Raw genomic sequence first — 12,535 nt, 5'->3', positions numbered from 1 at the left:
CCTGACATTTGTCAGGCTTCTCCCTCCTTCACATAACTGACCTGGGGAGAGACTGTTACAGGAATGAAAGTACTATGATGCCTTTGCATATTTCCTACAATAGGATCATGTCCCTCCCAGCTATTTGCAAGAAGTCCTACAGGAACAATTATGAAATACTCTCATTCATTTGGCACAATGGCATATGGAAATTTCCTGCAACACTAATTACTATGGTTGCAATTTTTAGCCAAAAATGTCAGTGTCTAGGATTTAATTAGTCTGCAGCAGAATTTTAAAACTGACCTTCTAGTTTAGTTAGTTTATTTGCCTGTTCTTTTTTTTTATTATATTTTTTCCATAGAGCCCTGTCACATCAGTTTTTAGGAGATTTTAATTAAAAAGAAGTCACTACTTTCAATGCCAGCAGAATATCTAAAAGCAGTTGTCAAACACTTTAGCAAATAAAGGCAGTGAGGTCAAGTTCCTATTGTCTCAGAGTGCCCCCCTAGCCATTGCCTGAGTGCACTGATTGCTATCCAGGTATTTGTGAATGGCAGTTTGCAAAATGTAAAAGTGCAATTGAGTTTTTCCCCAATTAACTGTTCTTCCCTATGCTTGCATCAGCACTCTCTGTTGATAATGGTTTCTTTACAGGAATTTAATACAATTTTAATTAGAGATCTGTTTGAATCAAAATACTGGAAACCAACACACTGAAAGTCTCGGAAAGTTTCAATTGTCTCAATGTCTCCAATGAATCTCTGAGGCCGATTTCTCATTCAAACCAAAAATCTTGATATAATACAACTTCAGAGTTATAAAGACAGAACTGTGAAAAAGATTTTTTTTTTTGTTCAGTTTTATCTTGACATGAGCCAAAATATGCCTTTTATTCCATCCTCTTTCTTTGTGACAGTTACTCTGCTGAGAAGTTACACATTACTCTTTCCTGTGGAGAAAATTAAAAACAAGCTATCTAGCAGTCCCAGCTCTGTGGCACATTCCAGCTGCTGAACTCTGTCATACTGTTTTAAAAGAAGAACTATAGTACATCTTCTGAAATGGAAGCAGCTGTGACTTTTTAGGTGCAAAGGGATCAATAAAAGAATGAAAAGTACATGGACATGCCTGAGACTGCTCTTGACACACGCATCTGGGCACAATTACGAGCTATAGTGTACTATAATGGTAGGGGTTTTACAGCTAAGATTTAATCATGAGTATTGCCAGCTAACCCGTGCAAGTGAACTTGTAAATGCCAGTGCACTTACATGTGCAAAGCAGAAACCTCTAGCCAGAGCAATTCCTTTGCTTCTAGAAACCAAATTTTATTAAGCTGGGTGAACTATCTTAATAAAACATGACTCCTCTTGACCGGTTTTGTATCTAGCTTAATCTTTGGTGTGTTATTTCTTTTTCCATACTTTCATACTGCCTTTCAGAGATGTTTAATTCGGGTTTTTCATAATCCTTTTCCGTACTGTTTTATTTTGGTTTATGTTTTTGCAAGAAAGGAGAAGAAAAGCAGGTGAATTCATCAGAGTCACTGAGTCTTTGAGATAGTCACCACATCCTGGGCACTTTTCAAAGACCATTTCTAAGGCCTACCTAGTACACTCCAAAGAAAAGGATAAGAAGCTCCATGTGTGACAAGGCATATCTACCTGTGGACAGATAAGATTGACCTGGCTTTTCAGAAGCACTTCAAAAGCTGAAGGGTCCCTGCTGGGCCCTACTGCATGCCATGTTACATTAACTCTTTGTGACTTTGTTAGATGAGCTGAGTTGTCCTAGTTCAAAGGTTGCATGGGTGACTGAACATCTTCCAGTAAGTCTCAAGAATTCCGTGATGGACTCCCAGGGAATTTCACTGCTGCTATTACCAAGCTGTCAAGTCTCAGATACAGCTAAAGCTACAGTTAACATCAAGGGACTGCCCATTTGCAGAAAGGTGTTAACCTTTAGTCTCCATGGCAATACTTGTGGTGGATGTCTAGCCTTAGGTTAACCATGTTTCCCCCATATCCTGTATAAGAAAAAGGACAAGTAGAAGAATGGCACCATTGTGATAAAGTCATCGTCATGACAATGAGCCCCAGTGATACATAACCCCAAGGCTATCACCTGGGATAGCTCATCAGGTCACTAGGATGAGCAACAGCTTTGTCTGTGGATATCTGCAGCTCTGTCTGCCAGTGTGTGTCTCCTTTCTGTTGCAGGGAAATGTTTTCTTTACAACCACAAAATGCTGCTTAGAAACAGAAGACATGAGACTCCATTTTTTAAAGGCAACCAAGATGTCCTTGCCCGTGGCAGGGGGTTGGACTAGGTGATCTTTGAACATCCCTTCCAGCACAAAAGTACAAACCATTCTGTAATTCTGATCTGCCAGTGAGCAAATTTGATAACAAGCTGAAGGCCCACTAGCTTCAGTGTGTTTGCTCAGAACACTGCTCATTGCTAGTGAGTTATGAACATGGTGTCAACTCACTTCTTGTACAAAATCTCTCACGAATATCATGAAATCTCTAAAACGGAGAAACCTGCATCAAGTGTTCCATAATTTCCCAGGAATCTGCTTTTGATGTTGCCCCATTATTCATTCATCAAAAGGGGCTCTCTGGATCGTTACAAACTGTACATGCCTGCTTTCATTTCTTGGCAAGGAGCTTGCCTGAAGACACAAATCCTTTTCAGACACAATTTTTCTTGTGTTGCTGGTTTCTTCTTGCATCATTGCATGATGCCAAGCCCCACTGCAAGGACTACCACAAATGAGATGAATTATCTCTTATTTTAGCTGATTTTAATCACCGAGCACATACTCTTGACAGCTGGAGAGGCTTTGTTTCACACATGACTGAAAAAGGCTGCATGGTTGCACTGTTTGTTGACTCTTTGTCCGCAGCAGGTGAGGGAATTTCACAGCTCACACCTTTAGCTGAATGTTTCACAAGCAACATCACTGAGGTAAAACCAAAGGATTTCTTTCCCTTTAAAAAGAGAATCACAGGGAAGTTATCACCTTTCAATTACATGGTTACTGTTGACCATTTAACAGTTCAAAGCAAGTTCTGAATAACAACAAATATAGACTTTGCATATTATTATACGCTAAATGAATGAGTGACTATTTCTGTCTCAGGAACCAGAGAGCGGACTAGCAGTAATCACTTGTGAAATGAAATTAAGCTTACAAGCAGCTAGACTGAACACCTCATTTCTACAGTACCATTAGGAATTTTGACTTTGCATTGTACAAAATATATGTTCCAAGGGCAGAGTTTCATTAACCTGAACATAGTTTGGGCTCATCAAGTTAAAAATCAAGCAAGCAAAAGAAAGAAGAGTCAGTGCACCTTTCATAATATTTCTACTCCTATATTTCTACTTGAAGCTTCAAAGCTTTCAATAATTGCCTGAAATCATTAACTGATTTACTTGTTACCTTCACAGTCTGGAAGGAAAGTTCCCTTTCTATGAGCTTTGACTGTCTACAGCTTTATCACAAAGGACTCAGTAGACTTCCTGTACCAATAGTGACATTAATTTTCATGTTTCTTCAACATCTTGAGATACTTGTTCTGCCTTCAATAAAATCACCCCTTACCAATCAATAAAAAAACCCAGAGAATATGAATCTTTCAAAATCAATACAATGTACAATAATTACACAAGTATGCTAGTGACAGCCAGAATGCCAAAGCAAATCCCAAGACCCATGATCTCAAACCCTCCAGAAACTAGCAGAAAATGATGCAGTTTTATTCAATTGTACTTTTGTATGAGCTGGTGTCAAGACTAGATGGAGTGGGTGTATTATCTCCTCAGCCTATTCCCTCAGCTTTCACAAAACAGGTTCCACTTAAATGCAAGGATTTTCAGTTTGATCAAAAAATTTCTTCTGCTGTCTGCCCATTGAAATGGCAGAGTTCAATGAGGTGGCAAAGAACAAAATAGTGTATGTGAGTGCTAACCCTACACACTAGTCATTTATGTTGCACAAAGAGGTTTCAAGAGGCAGACTTACAGAATGAAAAATCACAAGGCCTGTTAGATATGATGGCAACAATGCAAGCTGAAAGCAGCTTGGAAAGTCCATGTTCAGCAAGGAGCTAGTCCCTTGGGTGAAGGGCTAGGGTACTTCTTCACATTTTCCATCACATGAAGAAGTTAGCTGATGCGTGCTCTAGGGAATGCACTGCTTCCTACGTAACACATTGATGTCATGTATTTATAAGAAGCCTGTGTTCTTCAAATTTGAGGATATCGAATGATTTCCATGTAGGAGTACAACCTTTTCAAATAAGAGACTTTTCTGAATCCAAACTGCTGGCAGACTATGACGGGATTTCTTGAAGACTTAGCACTCCTTCTGAGCTTCACACTTCCATCTATTTGCTTTCCTACAAAGAAAGTACCAAGAGTTTGGCAGTGAGAAACAAGAGATAAGCGTGGCTTTTCGCGTTTGCTCACACTGTAGCAGCAGTGCTTATTTGGGTCTAGCTTCAGTTTCTGGTGTTTTTACTTTCTGTCTGGTTTGTGAATAAAACTGAAAACCCAGGTGCACAACCTTTTTGACCATTTCCTAAGTACAGCACAGTGGAGTAGACACCCTCAGCAGCCAGTCCTCCATGTGCTGGTGAAGCGTAACTTAAAACAGACCTCTAAACTGTTCTGCAATTTTATCCCTCCAAGTATGCTCAGATCCAGGAATATAAAAAGCACCTTACAAGCAAACTTTTCCACCCACCAATCCTCTTCTTTCCCCTATCCCCCCCTCCCCCCCAGCCTTTTTTCTTTTTCTTGGGAGTACAAATTTCTACTTACATTTTTATATACTCACAAAAATGCATGGATTACATTTAGCTATTTCAAACTGAACATGCAACCCAGAAAGTATGCTGAAAAATCCCTTCCGGGGAAGGTGGAAGAAGATTTACATAAACGGCAGCCACAGCTTGGTCATTCATGTAAGTTGTGGCCCAAAGCTGTTATGGAATAGAGGCAAAGTGAGAAATGGAATAAGAAAAGATTAAAAAAAGAAAATAAATAAATAAATAAGGTTTTTTAAAGTACGCCTGTATTGATGTTTCAAGGCCTTACATTAGAGCTCAGGTTTATCAGCAGGAAACTGGATACACTGATATCAAATCACAACTCTAGCCTGTCAGTCAAGAATTCAGCCAATACTTGTTTGTAAGTGTGTGCAGTTCTTAGAAATACTTTGGTGATAAAGTGAGCTTGGATGTATCCTGCATTTCCTGTGTCCTTGGCCTCCAAGTAGAGAGAAACTTGTGTTAAAGGAAACTTTCCAGAGTTGTAAACATCTGGCCTTTCAGCATATTTCTATAAAATCAAGCCAGAGAAGCTATAAGTTGGATCAGACAACAGGACCAAACATGGGAATTGATTTGAAGATGTAAATAATAAAAGGGAATAAAAAATAAATGTGATGACTAATTTATATTTTTAATTCACCCATGGTTTTCTCTTTAGTTGTTCTTAGGTGTTGTTTCCTACATTACCAAAGCCTCTGTTTGCATCTTCCCCATTTTTCCTTCTTATTTTATGTTTTCCAGGTATTTTTAAGGGCTCTACCAACCTTTACAGCCAGGAAAGACTGGAAAAACTACACTAGAGAAACCAGAGATACAAGCCTTTTATCAGCAAGAGGGAAGGCTTTTCTGAAAGTCTGAAAATCCAAATAAAACCTAACTCTTCCTCAGGGTTGGCCATTTGCAATTGTCTTATTATTTCAGGGCTTTATTCTCCTACTTGGGTTATTTTGTGAAGTGGCTTGCACCACAAAAAAAGCCAGGCAGGCAGCAATGAGTGGCCACAGAACTCTTTTGACATAAACGCTTTTCTCTCCCTGCCATGTTGGGGGTCTACTGTGAAAAGTTTCCCTATTCATTTCCACAGTAAGATTCAGGACCAGAGAACTTGTTAAAAGTTCTCCATTTCATGCAGCCGCAGTTCTTAGGAGATATAGATACACATACATGTATGTATATATATAAGTACAGATTTGATGTATTTAGTTTCTTCTTCAGAGCTATAGAAAGAATAAACCTGAGTTTATAGATGCAGGCAAATAAACCCTGAACATAGAAAACATATGAAGTGAGGTCAAATCTTTGAGTACAGCTCTGTGTCAAAAAGATGTCATAGATGTTTTCAGGAAAAAAAGAAAAAAAAAGAAAACAAAGAAACATGCAAAACTTTATTTGCCTTGGTTGGGTTTTCCAGCTCACAGCATACTGCCATAGTGCCATGTAGACAGAGAGTGGCTGATCTGTAGACCAGACAAGTAAGATTTGCAATTAAGTCCTCACTGGAAAAAAAAAAAAAAAAAGCCAAAATTCACCAACAGGACTCTGCAAAGAATTTCATCTTTTTAAACCAGTTCTAACAAATGAGGTGACAAATGGTCCCACATTCAGTACAAGGTTACACTGGCTCAGAGGGTTCTGCTTTTTCACGGGTAGCAGCTGAACCCCAGGACTGGGCTGCACCCTGGGAGGTGCCTTTTGTTTTAATGGGCAATGCTTCCCATTTTTGTTGCCCCCAGCCTCCCCTCCCCTCTTTTTTTATTTTTGTCAGATCCACACAATGGCTTGAAAATGATTCCTTGCTAAATTTCCTTTTTTTTTTTTTTTTTGTACCATTGGCAATTGTTTTGTCCTCCTCCATTTTATGGGGAAAAAGGTTCGCAGAGCTTTTCCATACGGACCTCGTTATCTGTGCAGCCAGCAGCAACATTGGCAGTGCTGGAAATGGGGTTTGCCAATTAAACTAGTGCTCCCTCTGTTGGCTGGGTGTCAGCACCCCAAAACAAGGACTTGCACAGACAGGGACTGCAGTGATTAAAATAAAATAAAAAAAATTAAAAAAAAAAAAAAAGAGAGATGCTCTAATAGCGCTAGAGCCTAGGTAATATCCCAAAGTACTGTTAAAGTTTCCTTGAAAATGAAAATTAGGTCCTGAAAAAGCGCCTTCACTGAGTGTAGCTTGTTCACATTACAAAAAAATGAGTTCTATAATTCTGAACTCTGCAAAATATGATTTCTTCTTTCTGAGTGTGCATGCCAAGACTGCTTCCTCTCCCCTTACATTCACATCAGTCAGAAATAATATAGAGCATTTGAAGTTTACCTGGCAAAGAGGAGTAATAATGCAGGCCTAACATGTCCTAATGCTGTTGAATACTGAATGAAAGCTGAGAACTGAGTTTACTCTATATCACTCTATATCACTTTAGCCTCTGCCCAAATTCAACTCAGAAGCTTTCAGAGACAAAATTCAGCAATTATATTTTAGCTGGAGTACTGTCTTCCTTCCATGTAGGTCCACAATTGTAAAAGCATGTGGATGAAGCATTGAAAAAAAGGTTAAACAAGAAAAAAATAATTTTCTTCAAGTTGTTCAAGACATGCATTTCAAGGCTGCATAGCACTTGGTGAAAAAATATATACAGTCCGATTTGCTCAGGTTTGAGGGTTATACTGTCTCTCACTTGCTAAAGAAGAATGAAGCACTTTCCACCAAGGAACTAAATTACACATGTGGAAAGTGATGGAGTATTTTGAGTCCCTATGTTTATCTCGCTCACATTGATGGAAGGTGAGTCAAAAGAGTGTAATGAAGTTTTGCCCTTCTTGCTGTATTATGACACAGTGACAGAGAGCCTCATTATTACTCTGTTCTGTTTATGAAGATGGGACTAGACTTTTGAGAAACTGTGATTAACCAGGCTTTTCACAGAATGCTGAATATCTTCACTAAATTACAAATCTTGTGTTTCAGAACTAAAGCTGTTGCCTGTTTCAAGAAAGCTGTATGTATCAGTTTTTTAATTAATTACTTGCCTGGTGCTCTGTTGCAAGATAATACAGTTTGGGTTGTATTATTAGCAAACAACATTGTCTTGCATGCAGCCCCTTGGGTTGTCAAGAACCATTTGCATTAGAGGAGAGTGTCTCCATTTGTTTGGCACAATGGAATTTAGGATAATTTGAACTTCATAAACTGAAGGGGATTCAAGACAAACTAAAAAAAATCCCAAGATGTATATGCTTCAGCTAAACTCAGCAATTCCTTTCATCCTATCTCTCTGTAGGACCCTGCAACTTGCAGAGGTGTTTCTTGGCGATGTTTTGGCGCTGGCTACTTTCCTGAGCCTCTGGCCTGTCAAAACAGAGTTTCATCTGATCTTGCAGGACATGAGCTACATTCCCAAGTAAATCAATTCCTGAAACCTGTTCACCTAGCTAGCTGACTGAAAAGATGTCCTTCCTCTTTAGAGACTCTAATTTCTTTCCTTACTCCATATTTTATTCTATATTTCCTCTATTAAAGCTATTTATCATCAAATAGTCTCAGTCTCAGACTGTTTTATATTTCCTTGCTTTGTACAAGCATTTTCTTTATTTGCTGCTAAAGCCATATGTTCTGCCAGTCCCTACCCCTCCCCACCACCTTCTTCAGTGTCAATCTTTCTCTCATTTCCCATTTCTGTTAGCTCAAATCTCACTGAAATAATTTCTTGCATTTCAGGTACCACAGGGAAGATCAATACCAATTAAGAGTGTGTATTGTAATAAAGATGTATTAAAATTGTTCGTTCTTATAGGCTAATTTTATTCCCACTGAAGGGTAAAATAAGGCAACAATTTAGTGACAATTCCCTTTTCCTGAACAGGGCTATATATCAGGTTAGGTAAGAGCTTAGCAGGGCACGCTGCGTTTGCCTGCAGCAAAAGTCTGATCCCTTCCTAAAGAAACAGTTGCTTTTAGTTACTTCTGGATATAGAATAATGCATGAAACAGAGCTTGGTTCTGACCTAAATGTAGGAAAGAGCTAATACATGACTTACAGCCCTGAAAATCACTGAGAAATTATTTTAATGAATGTCCTTAAGGGCTTTTTGTTATCTTTATTGGGAAAATGGTGCTGTTTTCTTCCTTCTAGGCAAACGCAGAAGCCCCATTCAATTTTTTGGGGGTGCAAATCCTTGGCACAGGATTTCGCTCATATTGTTGTCAATATGGCCAGGGAAGGCAAGATGCATAGTTACTAAGCTTTTAAGCTTGGATATGATTTCAGAAAAGCATCAGACTCCGTATCAAAATGCTCAGTCAACTCCTCATGGAAAGATATTCACTCTGTTTCCGTTAGGGAAAGCATCTGTGGAGATTACATCAAAAAAAAACGACGGGGAGACCGAGGAGTCTCTGTACGCCATCCACCACCAGGAGGGGCCATAGCTGCAACCAAGAGCATGTCCTTGGCTGTACCACACCCCTGCCTTCCTACATCAGACCCCAAAATGTCTTAATTTCTTTGTCATGTATTGCCAAAACCCCTAACCCAATGAATTTGCCTGATCTCCCTCCACAAACTCTCTTTAACGGATAGTGTAAAGCACCCCACGCTATCCCTCTCCTACTGAGAGCAGCTCAGAAAGGAGAATAGTCATGGCACAAAGCAGAGAGGCTATGCTCTTTACTGCAAATGAAAGCAGGGGGGAAGGAGGTGGCTGGGCTTGGGGGGGGGGGGGTGAGCTTTTCACAGTCGTGTATTAAAAAGGTAACTGTCTGCATCTCTGCTGCTCTCAGGAAGAGCTATTCTCTAAAGAAAATGGATGCCTAACAGTGTTTTTTCTAATAGTTTGAGTTTAAAGTAATGACCTCAGACTTTAGTCAAGCATTTAACAAACAGCAAATTAAGGTTTGCATTCTTGGAGAAATTACTGAACAAGCCTAATCTCTGGTCTGCCAGTCAGGCAGGGGAAAAACATTAAAGGAATAATTTGTTGTCTCCAGTCCTTCTGCCTGCCTCCTGGCAGGCAGACCCACCACCCCAGCAGAACGTGCTTTACCCAGGTTTGCCCTCCAAGATGGGCACTATTCCCTCAAAAAGGCCATTCTTTTGCCACATGCAATAACAGTTTCAGGGCACAGTCTGGACATGAAGCAAATTCTCTGTTTCTACACTAGCCCAGCAGGCCCCTTTCCCTCTGCTCACACGTCGGAGCTGGCTCCTTCCTCTGGAACATTGCTTAGATGCCTTTGCCATCACCATTGCCTGCAACAACACTAGGCTAACAGAAGAGAGACTTGGTTTGCTAAAATTTTCCAGGCTCCCTCTTGAAAATCAGTACTTTCCCCTTGCTTTTCTTTTTTGCTTGCTTGTTTTATTTTGCTTAAACAGCCTTGGCAGTAATTCTGTCAAGTGTTTTCACTCAGTGCAACTTTTTTTATTACGCCGTCTCCCTGTTGCCACAGTAGCAACGTGTTGCCCATCTCAAACTATTGAAATGCGTCCATGTCACAGATCTCAAGCTCTGTTCTCCAAAAAACTGCTGCTAAATTTCAACTGAAAATGTGCAGTAGGCAAGAAAAAAGCCCGGACTGCAGTGTCAGAAGGCTTGACTGCCTCATCACATTTTTGTTCCAGTTCATAAAGCTACTACTTTGGGGGGGGGGGGGTAGGACTGGATGAAGTCTGAGCCTTAACAAGTACAGTGTGACTGGTGCTAGACCAGTCCATCTGCTGGTTCAGTTAGTTTCTTTATGGCTTGCTGTGAGCGAATCGCACGGCTCCATTCACACATGAAAAAAAGTGGAAGACAGAGGACTGCTGAGGCATCTGAAACACCGTGCTGTCTGATGTCACTGGCGGTCTAAGTGTCACCCCAACCAACCAGGGCAAGAGGCAGAGAGCAGCAAAAGAGGGGCAGCAAAACCTGGATGTGGGACACACAAGATTCCCAATTGTCAGTGTTTGACACACAACTGTTCTTCCCCTGAGAAGACTATTAACAGTTGGGGTGAATTTACAAATAAAATAAATGGAAATGCTGACTCCTGCTTTGACTGCACTTGGCAACTCCCTGTCTTCTGATTCCTTGCCGGCATTCCTCTGCACAGTCTCCCTTTGATCCTTATAGAGGCAGGGACCCAGGCTGTGACTGCCATACTCCCAGGGGCCACTGACATCCTCTTCCACTGCTTAACCTAAGATTTTACCAGTGTTCAAGCCTTGCCGGATCTTTGATTTGCCATTTGATTCTCCACAAATATGCAAGCATCAAGAAGTCCATCAGGCTTTACAGAGGCTTCTAACCCCACTGCTCTTATACATCAAGACTGCACAAGAAATAACCATGCAAACAGTCAAACACCTACCTGCTTTTCCCTATCCAGTCTCCTTATCAATCTAAAGTGTCAGACTCTTTTAAAGCATTCACGAGGCATCTTCTCCTCCATCCTCATGGCTGCTCCTGTCACGTTCTCTTCTTGGGCTGTGAAATAAACCTGTCCTTAATGGCTTCATACTGGGGTCTTTCATCCCTAGGAAGGTTCATTCAAATTCCCTACTATGTTAGGAGGCTACAAGTAGACTGGCTTTTTTAAGCTGGTTACCTTCTGACCAAGAATGCTTTAATTTCAATAGAAAATTACCAAAGTGTAACCTTTCTCCATAGTCAGACCCTTTGTCTCTGAAATGTTCCAAAGCTGAAGATAAAAAAACACAGGAGAAGGTGAACAAGGTCCTGACTCAAAATGTGAGTTGCATGATGAGTATAGACTATATATAGAACTATATTACTGAGTTTGGGAGCACTTCTGACTCAGAAATATAACAGCAGGTATTACTAGAACAATAACAGAATAAGTGCATATGGAACTTTTTTTTTTAATAGAACAAAAACATAATATAAACTAAACCCAAATAAAACCAGTTATGTTTCAGAATTTTCAATAGAAAAGCTTTATTAAAAATAACACAGCTAGTCATCTTAATAAATTCTACTGTTTACCAGGAATGAGTTTAATTCTTATTTAAAAGTCCTTCTTTCGTAAAAAAAAAAGCCACCTTTATTTCTTGGCAAAGACATTTTTTTTTTTTTTTTGTTAGAAATGTCTGGCACTGATGGTCTTACTCACTTAGAAACAGAACTAAAATAATTGTGGCAGGGCCAAAGATATGGTCTTATTTGCATAGCTCATTTTTCTGTTAAGTGCACATGCTGTTTTCCAAGAGCACTGATGTAAGGAGTAGAAATAGAGGCACCCCAAAATATTAGATTAACACTTCTGAATTAATCACTTCAGAAACAACAATTCTGGATTTTATGCAGAACTTTTAAACTTCATTCATCGGTGTCCTCCAGGGTTTGTTGTTTTCAAACTGTGCAGTGACAGCAAGATATAGTAGGAAGTAACTGTCATTCAAGGAGTGGTGGGTATAACGTTATGGAAACTGAAAGAATTTGAGAGCAGGAGGAGAGAAATACAGCTAGGATACCTGCCAAGGCTCCATGGAAAGTTTTGCACTGAGAGTGCGAAGGGCCAAGGGCCCCTTTGAGGAGTACTTTTGAAGAGAAGAAAGAGTCATTAACTGCCTGGTTACTGAAGAATCAAGCAGGGAAGCGCAGAAAGACTGTCATTTTGCATCATGTAAGGAAGAATTTGTGTGGGAAAAGGCCTCTGAGAAGAGGGGCAGAAGGAAAATAAGCAGCTACATCTCCTTTGGTCTATATAA

The sequence above is a fragment of the Neopsephotus bourkii genome, unplaced genomic scaffold (assembly GCF_033783945.1).
Source record: "Neopsephotus bourkii isolate Nb327-2 ecotype Australia unplaced genomic scaffold, CSIRO-AGI_Nbou_v1 NB_107, whole genome shotgun sequence".
NCBI classification, from domain to species: domain Eukaryota; kingdom Metazoa; phylum Chordata; class Aves; order Psittaciformes; family Psittacidae; genus Neopsephotus; species Neopsephotus bourkii.
This window is presented reverse-complemented; position numbering follows the sequence as displayed.